This window comes from Mixophyes fleayi, chromosome 2 (assembly GCF_038048845.1).
Source record: "Mixophyes fleayi isolate aMixFle1 chromosome 2, aMixFle1.hap1, whole genome shotgun sequence".
Lineage (NCBI taxonomy): Eukaryota > Metazoa > Chordata > Amphibia > Anura > Limnodynastidae > Mixophyes > Mixophyes fleayi.
Genome location: NC_134403.1, coordinates 22,990,052 through 23,013,266, shown reverse-complemented (window position 1 = coordinate 23,013,266; position 23,215 = coordinate 22,990,052). Strand labels below are relative to the sequence as shown.

Below are 23,215 nucleotides of genomic sequence, written 5' to 3'. Positions count from 1 at the left end.
GCGTCCAGTAACAAACATGAGATTCAGCAATTTAAATTTATACAGCACATCCCATAACCAGTGAGGTCGTGACTATAGGTTTAAAGATACTCCCAATCAAATTAATTTATCTATCTTTGTAACAGCTATTGTACTAATTGATACTTAATATTAATAATGTATAAATAATGTATACATATTTTTTTTGGAGTAAAATAAACAATGAAACTGGGGTTGGCCAACCCCTGAAACACTGACAAAAATTAACATAGGATTGAGAGTCTTTGTATATCTACAGTCACTGTTACAACTGTCGTAAAGCGAGATGCCAAACGTGAGAAAAAGGGTCTCCAAGCCTTATAGCATACTTGCCAACTCTCCCGGAATGTCCGGGAGACTCCCGAAATCGGGGTCGGTCTCCTGGACTCCCGGGAGAGCAGGCAATTCTCCCGATTCCTGGCCTGCTCTGCAAATTAAACGGAGGGGGCAAGGCTTAGTGGTGCCCGTGTACGCATCATTTATTGGACGGAAAAGGTGATGACTGCTTTGGGGGCGGGGCTAACAATGCAATTCTTTGAGCTCCGCCCTCACACATCCACCTGACTCCCAGGGCACAAGTTGCCAATGTTGGCAACTATGTCCACGGCCTTTTGCCTCCCCCATGAAAATCTTTGTTCCTACGCCCCTGGCTATGAGGGCTCCTTGTCTTCAGATTCCTTTTAAACTGGACACATAATACTCATAAAATAACATTAGCTTGTTATCTGGCATAAATTTATGATTAGGCACTGATTTTTAATCTTTTTATAGCCTTGCTGCTTCCTTTAGTGCTCCACTGTCACTTGCCATCTGTAATGTTTCTTTGTTGTTTTTTTTTATAAGTTTACTGCTCCCTTTAAAGAGTTTTTATTTAGGATATCAGTTCCTTCTACTGGCAGTTCTCTTTTTAGAAAGTACATGACACACCCCAGGCCACGTCTTGTCTCATTAGCCTGTATAAGCCACCAGCGCTGTCTGTACTAAAACTGTTGAAAAGACAATGAAAAACAGAGAGATCTAATATTTATTCAGGATCATGTTAGGGGCGTCTATGGATGTAAAACATTTCACGTTCTGATGGCCCAAAATGATTATCGGTTTTGGAAAATGGAAATAAATCCATAGAATGTATACTTATGTATCGTGTGGGTTTGCACATGTATGTATTAAAAAGGAGGATATCATTATGGATATAGAATGAAAACAGTAATGAATATGCTATTCCTAATGCAGTGTATTTCTAAATTGTATTTGTATCAAATGTATGCAACATATTTGAATTTGAAAATGATATTTTCAAGAACTCGAATTTTGATGAAAAAAAAAGTAATAATGTTTCATATTTGTGTTATTTTTGTAGTTTTATTATTTTCTAAGTTTATAATTGGGAAACATCCATTCCTGGGGTCTGTAGCGGCTGTTTCACAGTCCTCTGACAGATGTCTTTCAAAGCTTTGACATCACTGCTCTTTATTCTACTAGATTTATCTGGTGTAGTTTTCAGTGCATAATTAAAGAAGCACAAATTAGAGTAATCACAGAGACTGTGACCTCACAGGAGGGGGGGGAGGGGAATCATGTAAACGGTCAGTTAAGTTTGAAGAACAGCAAATAGGCAACAACTTTTTCCTGCCTTAGATATTGAATGGTTGTTGGAAATCAGACTTTAGGGCCAAAAGAATCCAAGTAAAGCCTAGAATACATGGGGCTAGATTTACTAAACTGCGGGTTTGAAAAAGTGGAGGTGTTACCTATAGCAACCAATCAGATTCTAGTTATCATTTATTTAGTACATTCTCCAAAGTGACAGCAAGGATCTGATTGGTTGCTATAGGTAACATCTCCACTTTTTCAAACCCGCAGTTTAGTAAATATACCCCATGGACTTAAGGCTGGTTACCCACTGGCGTTGCATTGGTATGTGGGGACAATGAATGCTTGTGGTCCGGACATCCCAATGTGTTCACCTGAGGTGAATGCAAAAAATGAATGATGCAGAATTCAAAAAATTACACTACTACGCAAACAGAGTACAAGTGCAAATAGTAATTAGTGTGGTGATGGTGTCTTTGGAACCAATGTGTTCCATTTCTATACCCGTTTGCATGCTTTTGCTAGCATTAAAAAAACACTAGTCAAAGCATGTATTTTGACGCCAGTGGGTAAGTGTTACTGTAACAAGTTGGAACATATGAACTTTGTTTCACATACAGGTGAATTCTTCCTGCACCACATCAGTGCTCTTGGGGAAACCTGCTCCTTCCACTGGATAACTCTCAGATCCCTGCTGCCTCCATTCAACTGCTCACATCATGTCACTGCCCCTGTCACATGCAGCCCTGTCCTCACTGACACATCACTCATCTCCTGATATACTCTGTGCTGCTGGGGGACCCTGCTCCTTCCACTATATAACTCTCAGTCTGTATCTTCCTGCTGCGTCCATTCCCCTCCTCACATCATGTCACTGCCCCTATCACATGCAGCCCTGTCCTCACTGACACATCACTCATCTCCTGATATACTCTGTGCTGCTGGGGGACCCTGCTCCTTCCAGTATATAACTCTCAGTCTGTGGCTTCCTGCTGCCTCCATTCAACTGCTCACATCATGTCACTGCCCCTATCACATGTAGCCCTGTTCTCCCTAACACTTCACTCATCTCCTGATATACTCTGTGCTGCTGGGGGACCCTGCTCCTTCCAGTATATAACTTCTCAGTCTGTGGCTTCCTGCTGCCTCCATTCAACTGCTCACATCATGTCACTGCCCCTATCACATGTAGCCCTGTTCTCCCTAACACTTCACTCATCTCCTGATATATTCTGTGCTGCTGGGGGACCCTGCTCCTTCCAGTATATAACTCTCAGTCTGTGGCTTCCTGCTGCCTCCATTCCCCTCCTCACATCATGTCACTGCCCCTATCACATGTAGCCCTGTTCTCCCTAACACTTCACTCATCTCCTGATATACTCTGTGCTGCTGGGGGACCCTGCTCCTTCCACTATATAACTCTCAGTCTGTGGCTTCCTGCTGCCTCCATTCCCCTCCTCACATCATGTCACTGCCCCTATCACATGTAGCCCTGTTCTCCCTAACACATCACTCATCTCCTGATATACTCTGTGCTGCTGGGGGACCCTGCTCCTTCCACTATATAACTCTCAGTCTGTGACATCCTGCTGCCTCCATTCCCCTCCTCACATCATGTCACTGCCCCTGTCATATGTAGCCCTGTCCTCACTGACACATCACTCATCTCCTGAAATACTCTGAGCTGCTGTGAATATTCTGATGATCTTTTTCGCTGCAGGTTTATCTGTCCTCAACAAGAGTCTGTTTATTCAGTAGCATGAAGCCATATCACCAACAAAAAAATTGGTCTTATCTTGCCGGGAATTAACGATAGACGATGATACAAAATCAGCCTTATCGCCACATTTTAACAAATAGACCCCCAAGTTCTAAGCTAGAGACATAACACCATACTTGGCAACTTTTCCTCGTTGGCTTCAGGGAGATCCTGAGGGAGGTGGGCGTGTGGGGGCGGGGCTTGACGAGTCGCTAAGAATGACAAGATATTTGTGTCATTAAGCCCCCCCCACCACTTATCTGTTGCAGGGGCGAGGACTAGTAGGTTGCCCTGCTCTCCCAGGAGCCCGGGGGGTCTCCCAGAAATGCGGGAGTCTCCCAGACATTCCGGGAGAGTACAAAAGTGGAAGCTGCTCAAATCAATTTATAGGCCATAACAGGTGCTGAAAGGGTGGGGTTATCCTGCAAGGAACATACACACAACATTTTTTCCCCCAGCACACTGCTATAGCCAGCAACAGATCTGCCATTTCTACTGTAGATAAAAATGCAAAAGTCTTTGTTGCACACATTTGCAAATGTATGTTTAAGCCATCCTGCCACGCCAAGGCGCTTTTGCATATAGGATGGTCCTACTCTAAACAATGAGAGTCCCTATATTTGGGCCATACATATGTGTTTTTAAATTGAGAGCTAACTTACCAAAGAGGTACCCCAGAAGCCTCCAAATAGCAATCCAATGTCAGCACTCCCCCTCAGCTACTGACACCAACATGCCTCTCAGACAAATACAAAAGTGGAAGCTGCTCAAATCAATTTATAGGCCATAACAGGTGCTGAAAGGGTGGGGTTATCCTGCAAGGAACATACACACAACATTTTTTCCCCCAGCACACTGCTATAGCCAGCAACAGATCTGCCATTTCTACTGTAGATAAAAATGCAAAAGTCTTTGTTGCACACATTTGCAAATGTATGTTTAAGCCATCCTGCCACACCAAGGCGCTTTTGCATATAGGATGGTCCTACTCTAAACAATGAGAGTCCCTATATTTGGGCCATACATATGTGTTTTTAAATTGAGAGCTAACTTACCAAAGAGGTACCCCAGAAGCCTCCAAATAGCAATCCAATGTCAGATCCGGGAGAGTAGGCAACTATGCATTTAGGAAAAGCAGCTAATGAATCTCTAAAGACTAAAGTGTCTTTTACATTTCTGTCTCCATTACTGAAGTCATGTAGTCTTACCTGTCAGTCTTTGATTAAATATTGGTCTCCATGAAAATGGCCACCTCCATAGGCATCAATACATGGACATAGGACACAATTTCTGAACTGTGTCATCATGCCACAGATGGCGAAGCCAACCACGTCTTGTACTGGCTCAGCATCAGGGAGAATGCCAGACTCTTCAGGGAGTGAGGGAGATCACCCCTATTTCAGAGATTCTCCCTGACATTCAGAGAGAGTTGGCAAGTATGCATAGCAGGCAAACAGGAGATGAATATTTGGAACAAAGAGGGTGTGCTGACCCTATATATCCCTATAGATATTTTTTTCCCTTTTAATTCATGTTTATTTAAGAGTTTGATGCGTACATAAAGTTGCTTTAATTGAAAGTAGTGAAACATTAGACAATTAGATTGTGCTACCTATAATGCTGTGTGATATTTATGATGTAACTGTTGACATGTAAACCGTATCATACAATATAGACAGTAACATACTATATATACGACACTGGAGAAAATCCCGCTCCCTGGCTGATTTTCTCCACTTCAAGTTCATCCTCTCTTCCTATAGCTCCGCTCTCTCTCTCTCGCCAAACTATCTTTCTTTAAATCCCTTATCTCCTCCCAGTCCTCCAACCCCCGCCGCCTCTTCGCCACCTTCCACACCCTCCTCTCCCCCCCCTGCCCCTCCTCTCCCCTCCTCTCTGACCGCCACTGACTTTGCCTCCTTCTTCTCCTCTAAGGCCATCCGTCTCGAAATCTCCTCCTCCCCTCACCCACCTGCCCCCACCCTCTCTCCCTCTCCCTCTCGCCACCACTCCCTCTTCTCCTTCCACCCCACTACGGGAGAAGAAGTCCACTCTCTCATCTCATCCTCTCCTCCGTCTTCCTGTCCCCTGGACCCCATCCCCTCCCACCTCCTTCGCTCCCTTTCCCCCGCCACCTGCTCCCACCTCGCCCACCTCTTCAACCTCTCCCTCTCCACCGGCATCTTCCCCTCCTCCTTCAAACACGCTCTTGTATCCCCCATTCTTAAGAAACCTCATCTCGACCCCACCTCTCTCTCCAACTAGTGCCCCATCTCTCTTCTCCCTTTTGCCTCCAAAATACTTGAGAGGCTCGTCTGCAGCCGCCTCTCCACCTACCTCTCTGATCACTCCCTTCTCGATCCTCTCCAATCTGGCTTCCGCCCCCTCCACTCCACCGATACTGCCCTGGCCATAGTCACCAACGATCTCCTCTCTGCCAAAGCTAGGGGCCACTTCTCCCTTCTCATTCTCTTGGATCTCTCAGCGGCCTTCGACACCGTTGACCACCCGCTCTTGCTCCACACCCTTCAATCCTTTGGCCTCTCCAGCTCCGCCCTGTCCTGGTTCACCTCTTACCTTGCTGGCCGTACCTTCTCCGTCTCCACCTCCGGATCTATCTCCCCCCCTCCTCCCTTCCAGTAGGGGTTCCCCAAGGCTCTGTTCTCGGACCCCTACTGTTCTCCCTTTACACCTCTTCCCTCGGTGAACTCATCAGCTCCTTTGGTCTCAAGTATCACCTCTATGCGGATGACACCCAACTCTACCTTTCCTCTCCCGATCTCTCTCCCTCCCTCCTCTCCAGGGTGTCCGCCTGCCTCTCCGCCATCACCTCCTGGATGTCCTCTAGATTCCTCAAACTCAATCTCACAAAAACCGAACTTATTGTCTTTCCCCCCACTCACTCCCCCTGCCCTTCCGACCTTTCTATCACCGCTCTCAACTCCTCTATTTCCCCTGTTTCTCAACTTCGCTGCCTCGGCGTCACCCTGGACTCCTCTCTCTCCTTTGTCCCTTACATCCTCTCTCTCGCCAAATCCTGCCGCTTCCAGCTGCGCAACATCGCACGCATTCGGCCCTTCCTCTCCCAAGATGCCACCAAAGCCCTTGTCCACTCTCTTATTATCTCCCGCTTGGACTACTGTAACCTCCTCCTTACTGGCCTCCCCCGCTCTCATCTCGCTCCCCTTCGCTCCGTATTCAATGCAGCCGCTCGGCTCATTTTCCTTTCTCGCCGCTCCTCTTCTGTCTCCCCCCTCTACCAATCCCTCCACTGGCTCCCCATCCCCTACAGAATCGTGTTCAAGCTCCTCACTCTTACTTTTAAGGCCCTCTCCAACTCCACTGCTCCCTACATCTCCAACCTCATCTCCATTCACGCTCCATCCCGCCCTCTTCATTCGGCTAACGACCGCCGCCTCTCTTCCCCCCTGGTTACCTCCTCCCATGCTCACATCCAAGACTTCTCCCGCGCTGCCCCCCTCCACTGGAACCAGCTCCCCCGCTCCATCAGAACTTCCCCAACTTGTCCAGCTTCAAACGGGCCTTAAAAACCCACCTCTTCCTTAAAGCCCTTCAGTCCCCCACCCATTGACCTCCTCCCAGTCTCCCCCTACCCCCCTTCCTCTCCTGTCCCCTTCCTACTTCCCTCCTTTTCATTCTCCTCTCCCCCCCCTCCGTCCCTGCCTCCGTTATCCCCATTCCCTCCTCCTACCATTGTGTCTCTGTCCGTCCTACCCTCCCCTTAGATTGTACGCTCCTCCGAGCAGGGCCTCCTCTCCTTCTGTTCTCCACCACCTTAACTCTGCTCTCCAGCTCCTTGTCTCCTCCACGAGGTCCTCCGGCCCCTGTCTCTACCCCGCTGGGGGCTCTCACCTCTAATCTAGCTGTTCATTGAGCTTCTGAGTTACTGTGATTTCTGTTAACTGTACTGTGCTGTCTCACCCTGTATCGTGTTTCTGTCTGTCCCTGTACGGCGCTACGGATACCTAGTGGCGCCCTATAAATAAAAATTAATAATAATAATAATAATAATAATATACAGTAACATACAATATATACAGTAGCGTCCTTTGTGCCTGTAATCTTCTCTGCGTTCATGTTGGCGTGAATTTTACAAGTTATGTGTACGTCTCATTAGAGCCGAAAATCAGTATCCCCGGGACATGCTCTTATAACTCCGTTATATTTCACTGTCCCTGGAAAACATGATGACAACTGTCCCTATGTCAGGGGCCCACAATCCGTACATATATTTTCCCAACAGTGGCCTCAGGAAATTCATATTAATGAATTTTTATCCGTAACTGCAGCAAGGTAAAGAATACACTTCAGTGGGCAGTAATCCCTAATGATCCGTAAAGGATATTGATTAATATCGACATTACTGTGTTGCTGCAGTACACTACCACTGGGATCCGTAGAGCGTACATCAAACAGACCAAGGTTTCTATCTAGCATGCAGCCATGTAGATAAAATGTCACAATAATGTACCTTGTTCTCCAGACAAACACACCAGTCTTTTGTTAATTATTTGCATGTTGTTTCCACTCTTTAGTTCCTTTGTTGTGTCCTTAATGGCTGCAAACTTCATATTTCTGCAGAAAATATTCCTTAGCTCCCTGCTTGCTTGTCAAAATGATGCAGAAAGACCAATCCAGTATGTAGCTACCTCACCGCCTTGGGGTATAATGCATGTTTTATTTACAGGGGTACATTTACTAAACCTTCTAAAAAAAGAGGCATTGCCCACAGCAACCAATCATATTCTAGCTATCATTTATCCAGTACATTCTACGAAATGAGAGCTAGAATCTGATTGGATGCTATAGGCAACATCTCCACTTTTCCTTTTTAGAGTCTATATTGGCCAAATAGAAGACCTTTTTACATTATCAGAAGTTATTCAGTAAGTGTTACCCAGCGTAATAATTTTAATATTTTTTTTTATTACTCTGGAGTGGAGTTAGAATTTTAGATAACTGGATTGTTGAAAAAACAGCCGTTTGATACAATCAAATAAAAAATAAGCGAGAAAGCAATTGTAACTAAGGAACTAAGGATTGTTGGGGTTAGGCTGATTTAATGCCACTTATTGCTGCAATTTAACAAACATAAACACCACAGAGACAGCTGAGAATAAACCATTTTTTTAAATGAATTCAATCTGATATTACTTTCATGAGATGGTGAAAACAGAACAGGTATTGCACCGTACTACAACGATACTTGTTGAACAATATTTGTTAAATAGCACACAAAGCAGGGAGGTTCCGCGCTGGGTTAAAAAAGTATTATATATTGTAATCCAGGTAAAATAAAGCAGCTGTAAACATAGGGGAAATTGCTGATCCCCAACTAGAAATAATCAATAGAACAAAGGATAACAGCGCTAAATGACACTCTGGAATAAATGATGTAAATGATAAAAAATATCAAAAACCAGGGCAGAATAGATAAGTACTTCAAACATTTAATAATGCACATACATGTATTGAAATCCAGCAATATGATAAAATAAGGAGATAATACTCCTAATGGTATGTGTAAAAAACCGCAATTATCTTGTCAATTGAACACATAAATAATAAAGCCTTTTGGCTTGAGAAAGTCTCACTCAGAGACGAAACGCGTCGCCTATTGTTGTGGAGCATATCACCGCCTATTACTTGGAGTTTGAACACATATCCGATACACGGACCCAGTTTGTGAGGGACCTGACAATTTGGTTCCCTGTTTCTGCCCGGGCAGATTTTTTCGGCACACACCACCATGTGCTGACAGCCGTACGCTGTAGAGAGCTGCTACATGCAATTAAGGGGACATCGCTTCTCAGGATATTGTGGACATTCAACAGCCTACAGCTGTAACAACATTCAATCCGGAGAGTTGTGAACTGAGCTGAGATTAGAGGATCATGAGTACTGCTGGTTTTCGCTATCCCTATCTATTGCTGGACACTTGAATTGAACTCTATACTCCGGTTATTGATTTTAGTACCCATTATCATCATTCTACCATGCTCTCAGTTTTTATCCATATATATATATATGTGATTGTGGCTTTTGGTTTGCATATCAATGCGGCCCAATAATTATTTATGTGTTCAATTGACAAGTTGATTGCGGTTTTTTTACACCATGCTATCTCAATGGTCTTAACCTTATTGTCACCAAGGACCCTGATTAAGTTTTGGATTCTGCTTCATGACCCCTCAGGTTTGGATATATGACATATTTTCTTCAAGTTGAACATATTAATTGTATTATTTAGTATATAAGAATTAAGGTAATTGCTCACATGACTGTGGGGGCCCAGTCTTACGTCTCCATCACTGGCTGGATCTGTACCAGATCTGTTCTTTTATGTCCTGGTCCAACCACTGCTCATATTATCTGTCATCCAATGACTGCAGACACAGGTCACGTTATCTGTCATCCAATGACTGCGGACACAGGTCACGTTATCTGTCATCCAATGACTGCAGACACAGGTCACGTTATCTGTCATCCAATGACTGCAGACACAGGTCACGGTATCTGTCATCCAATGACTGCAGACACAGGTCACGGTATTTGTCATCCAGTGACTGCAGACACAGGTCACGTTATCAGTCATCCAATGACCGCAGACACAGGTCACAGTATCTGTCATCCAATGACTGCAGACACAGGTCACGTTATCTGTCATCCAATCACTGCAGACACAGGTCACGTTATCTGTCATCCAATGACTGCAGACACAGGTACGTTATCTGTCATCCAATGACTGCAGACACAGGTCACGTTATCTGTCATCCAATGACTGCAGACACAGGTCACGTTATCTGTCATCCAATGACTGCAGACACAGCTCACGTTTTCTGTCATCCAATGACTGCAGACACAGGTCACGTTATCTGTCATCCAATCACTGCAGACACAGGTCACGTTATCTGTCATCCAATGACTGCAGACACAGGTCCCGTTATCTGTCATCCAATGACTGCAGACACAGGTCACGTTATCTGTCATCCAATGACTGCAGACACAGGTCACGTTATCTGTCATTCAATGACTGCAGACACAGGTCACGTTATCTGTCATCCAATGACTGCAGACACAGGTCACGTTATCTGTCATCCAATGACTGCAGACACAGATCACGTAATCTGTCATCCAATGACTGCAGACACAGGTCATGTTATCTGTCATCCAATGACTGCAGACACAGGTGACGGTATCAGTCATCCAATGACTGCAGACACAGGTCACGTTATCAGTCATCCAATGACCGCAGACACAGGTCACAGTATCTGTCATCCAATGACTGCAGACACAGATCACGGTATCTGTCATCCAATGACTGCAGACACAGGTCACGGTATCTGTCATCCAATGACCGCAGACACAGGTCACAGTATCTGTCATCCAATGACTGCAGACACAGGTCACGGTATCTGTCATCCAATGACTGCAGACACAGGTCATGGTATCTGTCATCCAATGACTGCAGACACAGGTCTATAAGGTCTCTGCCAGACATGAAAAGTCGGTACTGATCGGATGATTTGGATCATCTAATAACACATATGTTCCAAATCTTTCACGTGAGTGTATAGCTTATTAAAATACACATTTACAAAAAAGAATAATAGAATATTAATCCGTTATAGTGCTCAATGGTTTGGAAAATAGATTATCACGAGTACCCACTGCAAACAGAATGAAAACTGTCTTTGGTCATGATTCATAGGTTAAAATCCTTGTGCTATTCATTACTACATCTGTAAAGTATAATATGAGTAATAAGAATGTAGATTAAATGTTTTAGAAGAGATTACAAAAACAAATCCTTTATAGATCATTTATTAATGTTACAAATGAGGCAGAAACTTCATAAGAACAGTCTTATAACAGTTTTTGGGAAGACCACTGTCCGTGTGTGATTCTTCTTCCATATAATTAGGTCATATCGTTACTTCGACCAACAATAGCCTTAATAATATAAAACAAAGGCCAGAGCCGACCAGGTTGATAAAGACACTCCATCTGAAGTATTATTAAATAATTAACTAGTAAGTATAATCAGCTAAAAATAATACCGCATTAAGTGGCACCGCAGGATTACTGTGGAGCCAAAGGAACAGCAAACATGACATAATTCTGAATTTTGCTCTGTACTGACAAGAGATTGTGCCAGGACCTGTCGCCACCATCTGTTCAGAGACTGTTAGCTAGCAGGTAGTTCCTGAACGGGATTATACTGACCAGTGGGCTCATCGGTTCTTCAGGGACGGCAAAGGCTACACAGAAAGTATATCTCATGCACTTTATTCTGTACAATGTTCTTATATTCAATCACTAGAACCTGCCGGGGACACTTATGTTCTATGGGTACAGTTTTAGGGTGAGATGAGTAGTAAAAGCAGAGCAGATGCTGTTACTTGTGGTGCACAGTAAGCACTGGCCGTAGGTACCGATAACCTGCATTGGGGCAGTTGTCAGGCAAAACTGTACATTATAAATAAATATATCAGTAGCAATATGTGTTATGTTTATTCTGCTTACAAGGTCCCACTACTTTCTCAATAATTTTTTTGACCATGGACTTAATCACAGTCATGGTCTGTGCAATGTGGATGGCAATCATCGGGCCTCTGTGCAATGTGGAAGGTGATCATGTGGTCTCTGTGCAATGCAGATGGTGATCATGTGGTCTCTGTGTATTGTGGATGTCGATCATGTGGTCTCTTTGTATTGTGGATGGTGATCATGTGGTCTCTGTGCAATGTGGATGGCGATCATGTGGTCTCTGTGCAATGTGGATGGTGATCATGTGGTCTCTGTGCAACATGGATGGTGATCATGTGGTCTCTGTGCAATGTGGATGGTGATCATGTGGTCTGTGCAATGCGGATGGTGATCATGGGGTCTCTGTGCAATGTGGATGGTGATCATGGGGTCTCTGTGCAATGTGGATGGTGATCATGGGGTCTCTGTACAATGTGGATGGTGATCATGGGGTCTCTGTGCAATGTGGATGGTGATCATGGGGTCTCTGTGCAATGTGGATGGTGATCATGGGGTCTCTGTGCAATGCGGATGGTGATCATGGGGTCTCTGTGCAATGTGGATGGTGATCATGGGGTCTCTGTGCAATGTGGATGGTGATCATGGGGTCTCTGTGCAATGTGGATGGTGACCATGGGGTCTCTGTGCAATGTGGATGGTGATCATGGGGTCTCTGTGCAATGTGGATGGTGATCATGGGGTCTCTGTGCAATGTGGATGGTGACCATGGGGTCTCTGTGCAATGTGGATGGTGATCATGGGGTCTCTGTGCAATGTGGATGGTGATCATGGGGTCTCTGTGCAATGTGGATGGTGATCATGTGGTCTGTGCAATGCGGATGGTGATCATGGGGTCTCTGTGCAATGTGGATGGTGATCATGGGGTCTCTGTGCAATGTGGATGGTGATCATGGGGTCTCTGTGCAATGTGGATGGTGATCATGGGGTCTCTGTGCAATGTGGATGGTGATCATGGGGTCTCTGTGCTCTGCGGATGGTGATCATGGGGTCTCTGTGCAATGTGGATGGTGATCATGGGGTCTCTGTACAATGTGGATGGTGATCATGGGGTCTCTGTACAATGTGGATAGTGATCATGGGGTCTCTGTGCAATGCGGATGGTGATCATGGGGTCTCTATGCAATGTGGATGGTGATCATGTGGTCTCTGTGCAATGCGGATGGTGATCATGGGGTCTCTGTGCAATGTGGATGGTGATCATGGGGTCTCTGTGCTCTGCGGATGGTGATCATGGGGTCTCTGTGCAATGTGGATGGTGATCATGGGGTCTCTGTGCAATGTGGATGGTGATCATGGGGTCTCTGTGCTCTGCGGATGGCGATCATGTGGTCTCTGTGCAATGTGGATGGCGATCATGTGGTCTCTGTGCAACATGGATGGTGATCATGTGGTCTCTGTGCAATGTGGATGGCGATCATGTGGTCTCTGTGCAATGTGGATGGCGATCATGGGGTCTCTGTGCAATAGGGTCTATTTGATACTGCTTTTATTGCCCAGTGTATAATAGAGGTTAAGGCTGCAATATATACTGGATGTTGAAGAGTAGTAGATCTTATTTTTGTTCTTTGAACTCAATTACTGTCCAAATAGTGGTTTTATTACAAGTTTAATTCTCTTCAATTATTTGTGTTTTCCAACTATCACTAATCTACAATAGGTTCAAGGATAATAAACAATTTTATTAAGAATCGTTTATAAACTGAAGCAATACTTACCTACTCTGCCAGTATGGCCTGGACACTTCTGAGATAGTTCTCCCGCACTCCCAGAAGAGCAGATCTTTTTCCTGGATCTTGCCCGTGTCCTAATGAAGTGTCATCACAGTGCTCTCAATGACGCAACTTGCTGTGTCATGTATCATTTTGGCCATGCTACACGTTGACACAATTGTGTCATTTTGCCGTGGGGGGAGGGGGGGGGGGCTAAAATGACACATTTTGCAGGGCCACACGTCCCCTGCAATTCCCACTTTATCGTCAGGTCAAGATGGGGGTGTCTGTGGCAGTGCAAGAGTTAGCACAGGCTGATGGGAGAGGTCGGGCAGGCTGAAGTTGCCCATTGCTAGAGTACGATTAGTACCATCTTTCACACTGCATTATTTTGCAGGATAAGATTAGGGGGAGAAGCGGCGCATTAATAGGGGTGAACAGTCATAACAGATTGTGCGGTTCACAAGTTACCCATTTGGAAATGTAGATATTTCACTCTCCCTTTTAACACCTTGCATAATCTTGTGAAAATATCACAGCTTCACCATTGAAATTGATCCCTTTGATGACCATTATGGCTTTAAGCCATATAAAGAAGCAGAAACACAGATTGTAAAAAGAGCTGTTCAGGAAAAAGGAAGAGCGATTAAGTTTTCCTTCTCTGTACAGCTGCATATATTTCTGTGGAACATTCAATTTATCAGAATATTGTAGAGGTTAGAATTTAAACTGTTTCTCCCACAGCAATTTCTTCCTTGGGAAGGAGAATCTTCCTAACTGTCAAAGTTGAAATACTCTAAGTTAAAACACTTTTTGTCGGTGTCAATAAAAGGTCTCTTCATTCTATAATGGTCATTCACCATCCACAAAAAATTCAGAGTCTGAATTTTTTGTGGCGAAAACCAGCGCAGGTCTGAGACCTGCGCTGGTTTTCGTTTTGCAGCCAATGCGTTGTCCTCCTAGCACGCTTCCAGGTGAATGCCCGCTACACAGTCTTCTGAAACACCCCCTTAAAAAAGGGGCTGCACCAACATTTGTGTTTTACGGATAGCCTAAAAAATGAACATGATGGAAATGTCACTATAAAGTCCGACCTATTAAATTTTAGGACCGCATCGTTCGTCACCTTTTACTGTTCTCTTTTTTTTTCCTAATATACTTCCCAGTTTAACATTATGTATGTCATAAATTAAGTGTGAAGTCCATTAATAGGGAGGAAAATATAGTGCGCTGACCGATTAAATAATGAAACCCTTCCAAAATGTGCCATGACACCGGCAAGAAACGCCAAACCCTTCCGGTTCAAATATTTGCCCTACTCTAGGTGCCATCACAGCAGTGTGCAATTCCGTGCAACTACCTGTAAGAACAGATGCATTCGCACCAAACTAAGTGTGATGTCACAGAACAGCATTTGTTTTCCACACTTTCATACATTTTCCTTAATGATTTGTAACATAGTAACATAGTTGATGAGGTTGAAAAAAGACACCCAGTCCATCAAGTTCAACCTATTTTGGATCTCCTGCGATCCTGCACTTATATTTGAAATTAATCCAGAGTAGGCAACCGCCCATCTGTTTCAATTTTGAAAATCCCCCCAGACTCAATATTGCAATCCAATTTTTACCCTATATCCACTACTATCCTTTATTTTAAATTAACGGTCGTATCCCTGGATACACCTTTCCGCTAAAAATTTGTCTAACCCTTTCTTAAACATATCTATTGAATCTGCCATCACAACCTTCCCTGGCAATGAATTCCATATCTTGACTGCCCTTACTGTAAAGAACCCCTTCCTTTGCTGGTTGTGAAATTTCCTCTCCTCTAACCTTAGGGGATGACCACGTGTCCTGTGTATGGTCCTTGGGGTAAAAAGTTCCCATGAAAGCTCTCTGTATTGACCCCTAATGTATTTGTCATGTCCTGTGTTGTTGCTGCAGTGCTTAATTGTTGTTGATGACTAAAGTAAATCACGTGACTAAATATTTTAAAATATAGATTTAAGAAATATATTGGGCCGCACGGTGGCTAAGCGGTTAGCACTTCTGCCTCACAGCGCTGGGGTCATGAGTTCAATTCCCAACCATGGCCTTATCTGTGTGGAGTTTCTATGTTCTCCCAGTGTTTCCGTGGGTTTCATCCGAGTGTTCTGGTTTCCTCCCACACTCCAAAAAACATACTGGTAGGTTAATTGGCTACTATCAGAAATTTACCCTAGTCTCTCTCTGTCTGTCTGTCTGTGTGTATGTTAGGGAATTTAGACTGTAAGCTCCAATGGGGCAGGGACTGATGTGAATGAGTTCTCTGTACAGCGCTGCGGAATCAGTGGCGCTATATAAATAAATGGTGATGATGATGATATTGTAGGTCCGACGGAAGACATCATTGGTTAGAATTGGACTGAGAGAACTATAACATTTAAGTTTTAAAATAAACCCATTAACGTAGAAATATTATTTATCGACTGCCTTACAAGGTAGTCTCACAGCTTTATTTTAAATAGGTACTCCTAGATGTCTTGTCCCTGTTTTCATTAAACCTGTATCCATTCATTCATTACTAAGCCAGTGAGAAAATCACAGCCAGTAAGGGGGGGTTGATGAGTTGTACAGAAATAACCGATTACCCAGTGGTATTTTTTTTAATCATTTTAAATGTGCTCTAAAGACGAAGTAAAGGCATAGAAATGGATGTGATGAAAAAAATCATGATGGTTGAATGCCATTGTAGTTATTAATGGCTGGGGTTTGGATGCTTGCAAGAATTTGACTGTCATCAGACCAGAGACAGGGTTGTTTCAAAGATCTACCTGAATACCGTCTTCGTTCAACTGCTGGAACCAGACAGTGGTTAGTACTGCTGCGTGACAGCGCTGGGGTCATGGGTTAGATTCCAATCTGTTCCCTTGTGGCGTTTGTATGCTCTTCCCTTGTTTGCGTAGGTTTCCTCTGGGTGCTCCGGTTTCCTCCCACGCTGACGAAATTAACCGTACAGTGTGTGTGTGTGGAGACTAGTTCATCTTTCAGGTCTACACTTTCCACCATCTCTCCTCATTCGAACTATACCACAGAGAACTGCCTGTTTCCAATGGCTGCTTTAATATTGGTGGCTGATAATGCATTATTACTTATAGAAATGGCATCAAAACAGTGTAGAACTTTCACAGGTCCAAGAGATCGGAGTAACGAACAATTCTCCCAATGACTGTGCACATTTCCCATTCACATATTGTACTACGTCAGGAATGCAACATACAATACCTGTTTTATTTTCCGGTTCGTATGCAGACAAACAGCACCCCATGGTCACCACACTTTGGTGGTGAGGTGTGAGCAAACCTTCGGCTAGTAAGGTCGAGGTGATCTTGAGTAGACGGTCGATCGTCTGAGCTGTCACATAACCAATCAATCAGTCATTTTTTTCAAAATTCATATAGGATTAAAAAACGTTTGTTTTCAAGTTATAATTGTTATTAACGACTCTGATGACTTCTGGTGGAAAAATAAGCATAGGTTCAAGTTGTTTATAATCTATTCATTTGTGTGCGTAAAAATACAGCCGACCTGTATCAGTTGATATCGGAAAGACAGTAGTCTGAGCTCACACACACCCTCCCTTCCTTATTCATTATTCACTACTTTTCAGGTAGAAATAACTACTGTTAGTTTTTTCTATTATTATTATTATGTTTTTTGAAATTTGTTTGTAGTTTATCTTATCAGTGGTTTGCAGGAATATGAATACACTCAGCTCCTACTGTGTTCAGCCTCCAGTTGGTTTACAATAAGGTTATTTTATGATTAAAATATTCATCAGTGACATGAAACCAGGAGATACAATCAGGCCATACTTTCTGCGCATTCATTCTTTATCCCACAATATACAATTTTCCCTTTTTATGTAAATATGTATCATCACTGGTGTAATTTTCTCTAGCAATCTATTGGAATGATTGCAATGCTTACAGTCAGAAAAACACGGTCACTAAAGGTTAATTTAGGAATTTTAAAGCCTGTAGACCTGCTCTATAACGTGTGGCCCGTTGGTAGTCATTGTTCCGTCTGCAATAATGCCGACAAAACTTGGACCTACCTAAAAAAATCCACTTACTCTAAGGCCGACAAAGATGGAATATAGGCTTACCATATATGTATGTATATATATATATATATATATATATATATATAATTGAAATAGAAGATATATCTGGCGCTAATCACCACAGCGTGACAACTTCAAATCAGAATAATGTAATATCAGTCCCACATATACAATCCATAAAAATCACTTGACTCCTGTACGAGTGGCAGCCTCAGTAGCCTGAAACCAGATGGTTGGTCTGGACGGATGCAATGCTGTAATACAAGAACAGGCAGGGCGCCTCTAAGTGGAATATCAGATATACAAGGTGGAAATGTGTAATAATATGCGTACCGTAAGGTAAGCAGCAATAGGTCTCCGGGAGAAGGTGGAGTAGTCTCTGTTGTACTTGTAGTCCTCCAAATCTCCACCAATCAGTCACACAATATGGAAAGAGCAAACATAGTGTAACACTGAGATGCAGTTGGTAAGGGCCGTTCACCAAATACCCCACAATCCTATGGAGTGTCTGAGATTGTAGTCTCAGATTATCATGTACAGGACACCAAAATGAGTGCAGCAAATATATAATAAAAATCTGCGTAATTCCAGCTTCATATATATATATAATTTAGATCCCACACACCAATAGTATATAAAGAACACTCATTTCAACCTCGACAAGTCTTAATTCTTTAGAGTGACAAAGTCCGATATAGTTCGTCCGTGTTTGCGTGGGTTTCCTCTGGTGTCTGTACAACATCCGGGCCCTGTACAAGGCTGAGCAAACGGAGCAAATTATATATATATATGAAGCTGGAATTATGAAGCTATTGATGTTGCATATGTCTTAAGTACCTAGAAGTGAGATCTACGTGATTTTTGGTACGCAGATTTTTATTATATATCATACTTGCCAACATTTTTTTTTCTTTTTCCGGGAGATGCCGGCTGGGACGTGGGTGTGCAGGGGGCGGGGCTGCGAAATCGCGTCATTTTGGCCCCGCCCCCGTGACGGAATGACGCAAATCGCGTCATTTTACAGCGGGGGCGGGGCTAAACGCCGCGATTCCGGGTGAATCGCGGCGTTTTAAATGAATTTTTCCCCCTTCCTATCAGGGAGATTGCCACACTCGTCCGGGAGACTCTTGCAAAATGCGGGAGTCTCCCGGACAATCCGGGAGAGTTGGCAAGTATGTTATATATTTGCTGCACTCATTTGGGTGTCCTGTATATAATAATCTGAGACTACAATCTCAGACACTCCATAGGATTGTGGGGTATTTGGTGAACGGCCCTTACCAACTGCATCTCAGTGTTATACTATGTTTGCTCTTTCCATATTGTGTGACTGATTGGTGGAGATTTGGAGGACTACAAGTACAGCAGAGACTGCTCCATTTTTTCCTGGAGACCTATTGCTGCTTACCTTACGGTACGCATATTATTACGCATTTCCACCTTGTATATCTGATATTCCACTTAGAGGCGCCCTGCCTGTTATTGTATTACAATATATATATATATATATATATATATATATATATATATATATATGTGTGTGTGTGTGTGTATACATATGTGTGTGTGTGTGTGTGTGTGTGTGTGTGTGTGTGTATATATTCCCTTATCTTATCAATGGCACTCTTAAAACATCCATTTTTTCCAGCGTTAGGTAAATATCAGGGCCGTAACTAAAAATGTTAGTTCCCATGGATAGAAGGAAGGCTGACACCCCCTTGTCCTCAACTGTAACTACATTAACCTAAAATATTCATTATCGTGCTCCCCACCCCTCAGCTTTGTGGAGGGGAGGGCTGGCATTTTAGCCTGGGGGCAAGACACGTCTCAGCAGCCTATTAGGAACATTTTAAAGGAAAAAAACTTCTGGTGGGCCAGTGACCCAGCCCATGGTAGCCCACTATGACACCGGCCCGAGGAAGGGCAGATGCCCCCCTACTCGGCCTGCCCTTGGCTTTGCACCCTGGGTGGTTGCCCCTTTCTCATAGCCTTAGATCCGGCATTGGTACATATGTCCCTTATGCCCATCATCCTTACTTCGTCTAAATTGTAATAACTCCACTGAAGACGCCGGGCAATGAGCTTGTCAGCATTGCTGAGAAATCTCTGTAAAAAGCACATAATGGGTTATTATCTAGGTCAGTGTCACATTTAGCCAAGTTCACTCCGAACGAGCTGTCAGTGCTCTGAAAGCACGAGGTTAATGAACCAGCATTTTCATTTTCTAAAAACAGGTGAACTCCACGTTATATCCGGCAAGTCTATTCTTACTCCTACCTCCCGCGTCATTGTTCACTTAGAGCAAATGTGGGTGAATTCCTGTCTTCGCTTTGGGCATTTTTTAAGGATAATCTAGGTTGCTAAGGCAATGGTTTCCATAGAAACCGTTCCGTAAATGTCTGTGTGTGTGTGTACAGTATACCGAGTGCGAGACTGGGGAAACAATGAGTGCCAGTACGACAGGGAGATATCTCAGCATTTTATTAGTTATTAGGGTCCTAACTGATACTCTTATTTCTCTTCACTTTTACTTAGACAACTAACAGCACACATAGGAATACAGCACATTTATTTCATATTGGGACACAGTTATGTTCTTCTCAAATGAATTAACTGTTAATTATAACTAAAGCAGAACATATAATTATTATTAATCATTATTAATCTTTATAGGGCGCCTCATGAAGTCTGCAGGGCCGTACAGAAAGAACGCAACAAGACAGTACATGGTATAACAGTACAGTACAGTAAACAAATAACACTACAATACTATAACTATAACTCACAACACAAGATGATTAATTGTTTTTTTTTTTTTTTTAAATAGCAATTTTAGTACCTTTTAATTATGTGTCTTATAGTCATTTTTCTTAGCTATCCACCTGCAAATTATTATTTTCCATTTTAAAAGCTCTCTGGTTGGCAAATAAAAATGGCTGCCAGACACAGACACAGCCAGGCTGCTACACAGACACAGGGTCACAGCTCTCAGTATGTCATGTGAAGGCAGAGGGGGGAGGAGGAGGATGTCACAGTACAGACAAAGCTCAGAGGGGAGTTCCAAAGCTTATCTGCTCACTACATCGTGTGCCATGTGACTGTGGTTGCCATGGAAGTGCAGAATCATAAATCATTAGACTGTAGAAAAAACACAAGAGAATTGGTGAATACCAACATTCTTCTGGGAATTAAATAAATAAATAAACAAATAAAAACCACATCATTTTTTAATGGGATTGATAATTTTTAAAGATATATATATATATGTATGCTTAAAATAGTTGTTTACTATTTGCTGTGTCTACATTCTTCCAAAGCTATACTGCCACAAACTGCCTTTAGAAACTCTTAGAATTCCAGTTGTGTCTTTAGCTATCATCACTTGTACATAGCGTCAGCAGTCTCTTCCACAGAGCCCAGCGACCTTGTTGAGCGGATTCATTTACAGAGAGACCTAGTACGCCACACAGGAATTTATTTATTTATTCTAATACTCCCCCCTATTTTTAACTATTTGCACGTACAGGTAAAATAGAAGGACTCATTAATTGGTGGACACATTGCACCGAATGTACCAAAAGACACATGCAATATGGCATTTAGAAGTAGATCCACCCTACTCCGAAACAGTAGTATCTGTGATAGACATCAGGCATTCTGATGTGTATATTTACGCCACATGATGGCGCAGAGATGCAGCTTCACAGTGTTAGGAGTAAATGTTAAAGTTACATTTACCCTATTCGTACACAATATAATTATGTAATGTAGTGTCATATACACAATACAGAATAGTACCTCGACAGTCATTAATAAAAGTCAAATTATCAATATAAAATGCAATTTAATACTTTATAAATCAAATGGGAATCTGTTTGCTTGCAGTAATCCAAATGGAAATGTCAGTTAAGCAATGCGAATAGACAGCCATAACTTTGTATAACATAGCCGCAACGCTAATGACTTCATTACAGCTGTTTGGAGAGGTCACCAAATCAGAAGCAGCTAGATAGCGCTGCTGATGGTCATCATCATTATCGTGTACCGTTGTACTGACCCTACAGTGCCCCAACAATTAGGCGTATCTGGGGATGTGTTCATGTCTAAATGTGTTCAAATACTTAGTCACACTCTTATAGTATTCATCTTATGCTTGCCCACCACTGCAGCCCTGTTACGCCTCTCCAAGTATGAGGGGTGCATAAGCATTTTTCATTGTGTGGAGAGAATCAGTTTTATAGTTCTCCCATAATTTTGGGACAGAAACTTATGTGATACTTTGCTCAAATCCTTCCTTTCCTTCTTCCCTCTCTTTCCTTTTCCCCTCTCTTTCCTTCTTCCCTTTCTTCCCTTCTTCCTTCCCTTCCTTTCTTCCTTCCCTTCTTCCCTCCCATACCTTCTTCCCTCTCGTCCCTTCTTCTCTCCCTTCCCTTCTTCCCTTTCTTCCCTTTTTCTCTCCCTTCCATCTTCCCTTCTTCCCTTCCCATCTTCACTCCCTTCCCTTCCTCCCTCTATTCCCTTCCTTCCCTTTTCCCTCCCTTTCATCTTCCCTTCCCTACTTCCCTCCCTTCCATATTCCCTTTTTCACTCCCTTCCTCCCTCTCTTCCATCTTCCCTTCCCTTCTTCCCTTCCCATCTTCCATCCCTTCCATCTTCCCTTGTTCTCTCCCTTCTTCCCTCCCTTCTATCTTCCCTTCTTCTCTCCCTTCTCCCCTCCCCATCTTCCTTCCCTTCCCTTCTTCCTTCTTGTCCCTTCTTCGCTCCCTTCCTCTTTGTAATCTACAGATGATAAAATATTTATTGTTGAATTTCTCGGCTGAACAAACATTATATAGATCATTATAACATTTTTTTACACTGAAGTAATTAACAGGAATGTGCACCACTATGCACCACAGAAAGCTGAGGTGCATCAGGAAACTGAATTCTGAGTAAAAACTTTAAATTAAATATCCTACTCGGTCACATGACAGCTCTACCTATAGGTCACAAGGAGAGGCACAATAAATGAGCAGAAGCATTTAAAGCACAGGGGAAGGTTTTACAAATAACTTAAAAGCATTTATTGTGACTTTGTCATACTAGAGGTGATTGAAAATTTTAGAATGTTTCGAAACTAAAATTTCAAAGCAAATTTAAATTTCTCCTGTTTAATGGCCACGAACCATCGACACTTGACCTCTACTCTAATTTGTGGTTCAAAATTTGATGTTCAACATTAAAAGTTCAAGATTGATGTTTGCAGCTTGCGTTAAAATTATTAAAAATATTTTTAATTATTTTTATTTTTAAGCATTATTTAAATAATATTATTGAATAATAAAGAAGCATTTTTAAAAAAAAATATTTGAACTGTGAATACTACTGTTTTTGACTTTCACTGTATAGTGGTCACAAGAATGTTATTTGTATTGAATATTAGTCACAAGAATGTACCCTGTATTGCATAGTAAGTGAT

The 23,215-nt window shown here is 42.9% G+C and overlaps 1 protein-coding gene and 1 long non-coding RNA gene across 7 annotated transcripts in view; one reads left to right on the top strand and one right to left on the bottom strand.

Annotated features, from left to right (window-relative positions):
- The window catches only part of DLG2 (discs large MAGUK scaffold protein 2), a 1,188,444-nt gene that overhangs the window by 489,756 nt on the left and 675,473 nt on the right, over positions 1-23,215 (top strand). The window lies entirely within an intron of this gene.
- The window catches only part of LOC142140777 (uncharacterized), a 114,568-nt gene continuing 111,971 nt past the window's right edge, over positions 20,619-23,215 (bottom strand). The window contains exon 3 of the long non-coding RNA XR_012688565.1: positions 20,619-20,895. This is a non-coding gene — a long non-coding RNA (uncharacterized LOC142140777). The remainder of the gene's footprint in view (positions 20,896-23,215) is intronic.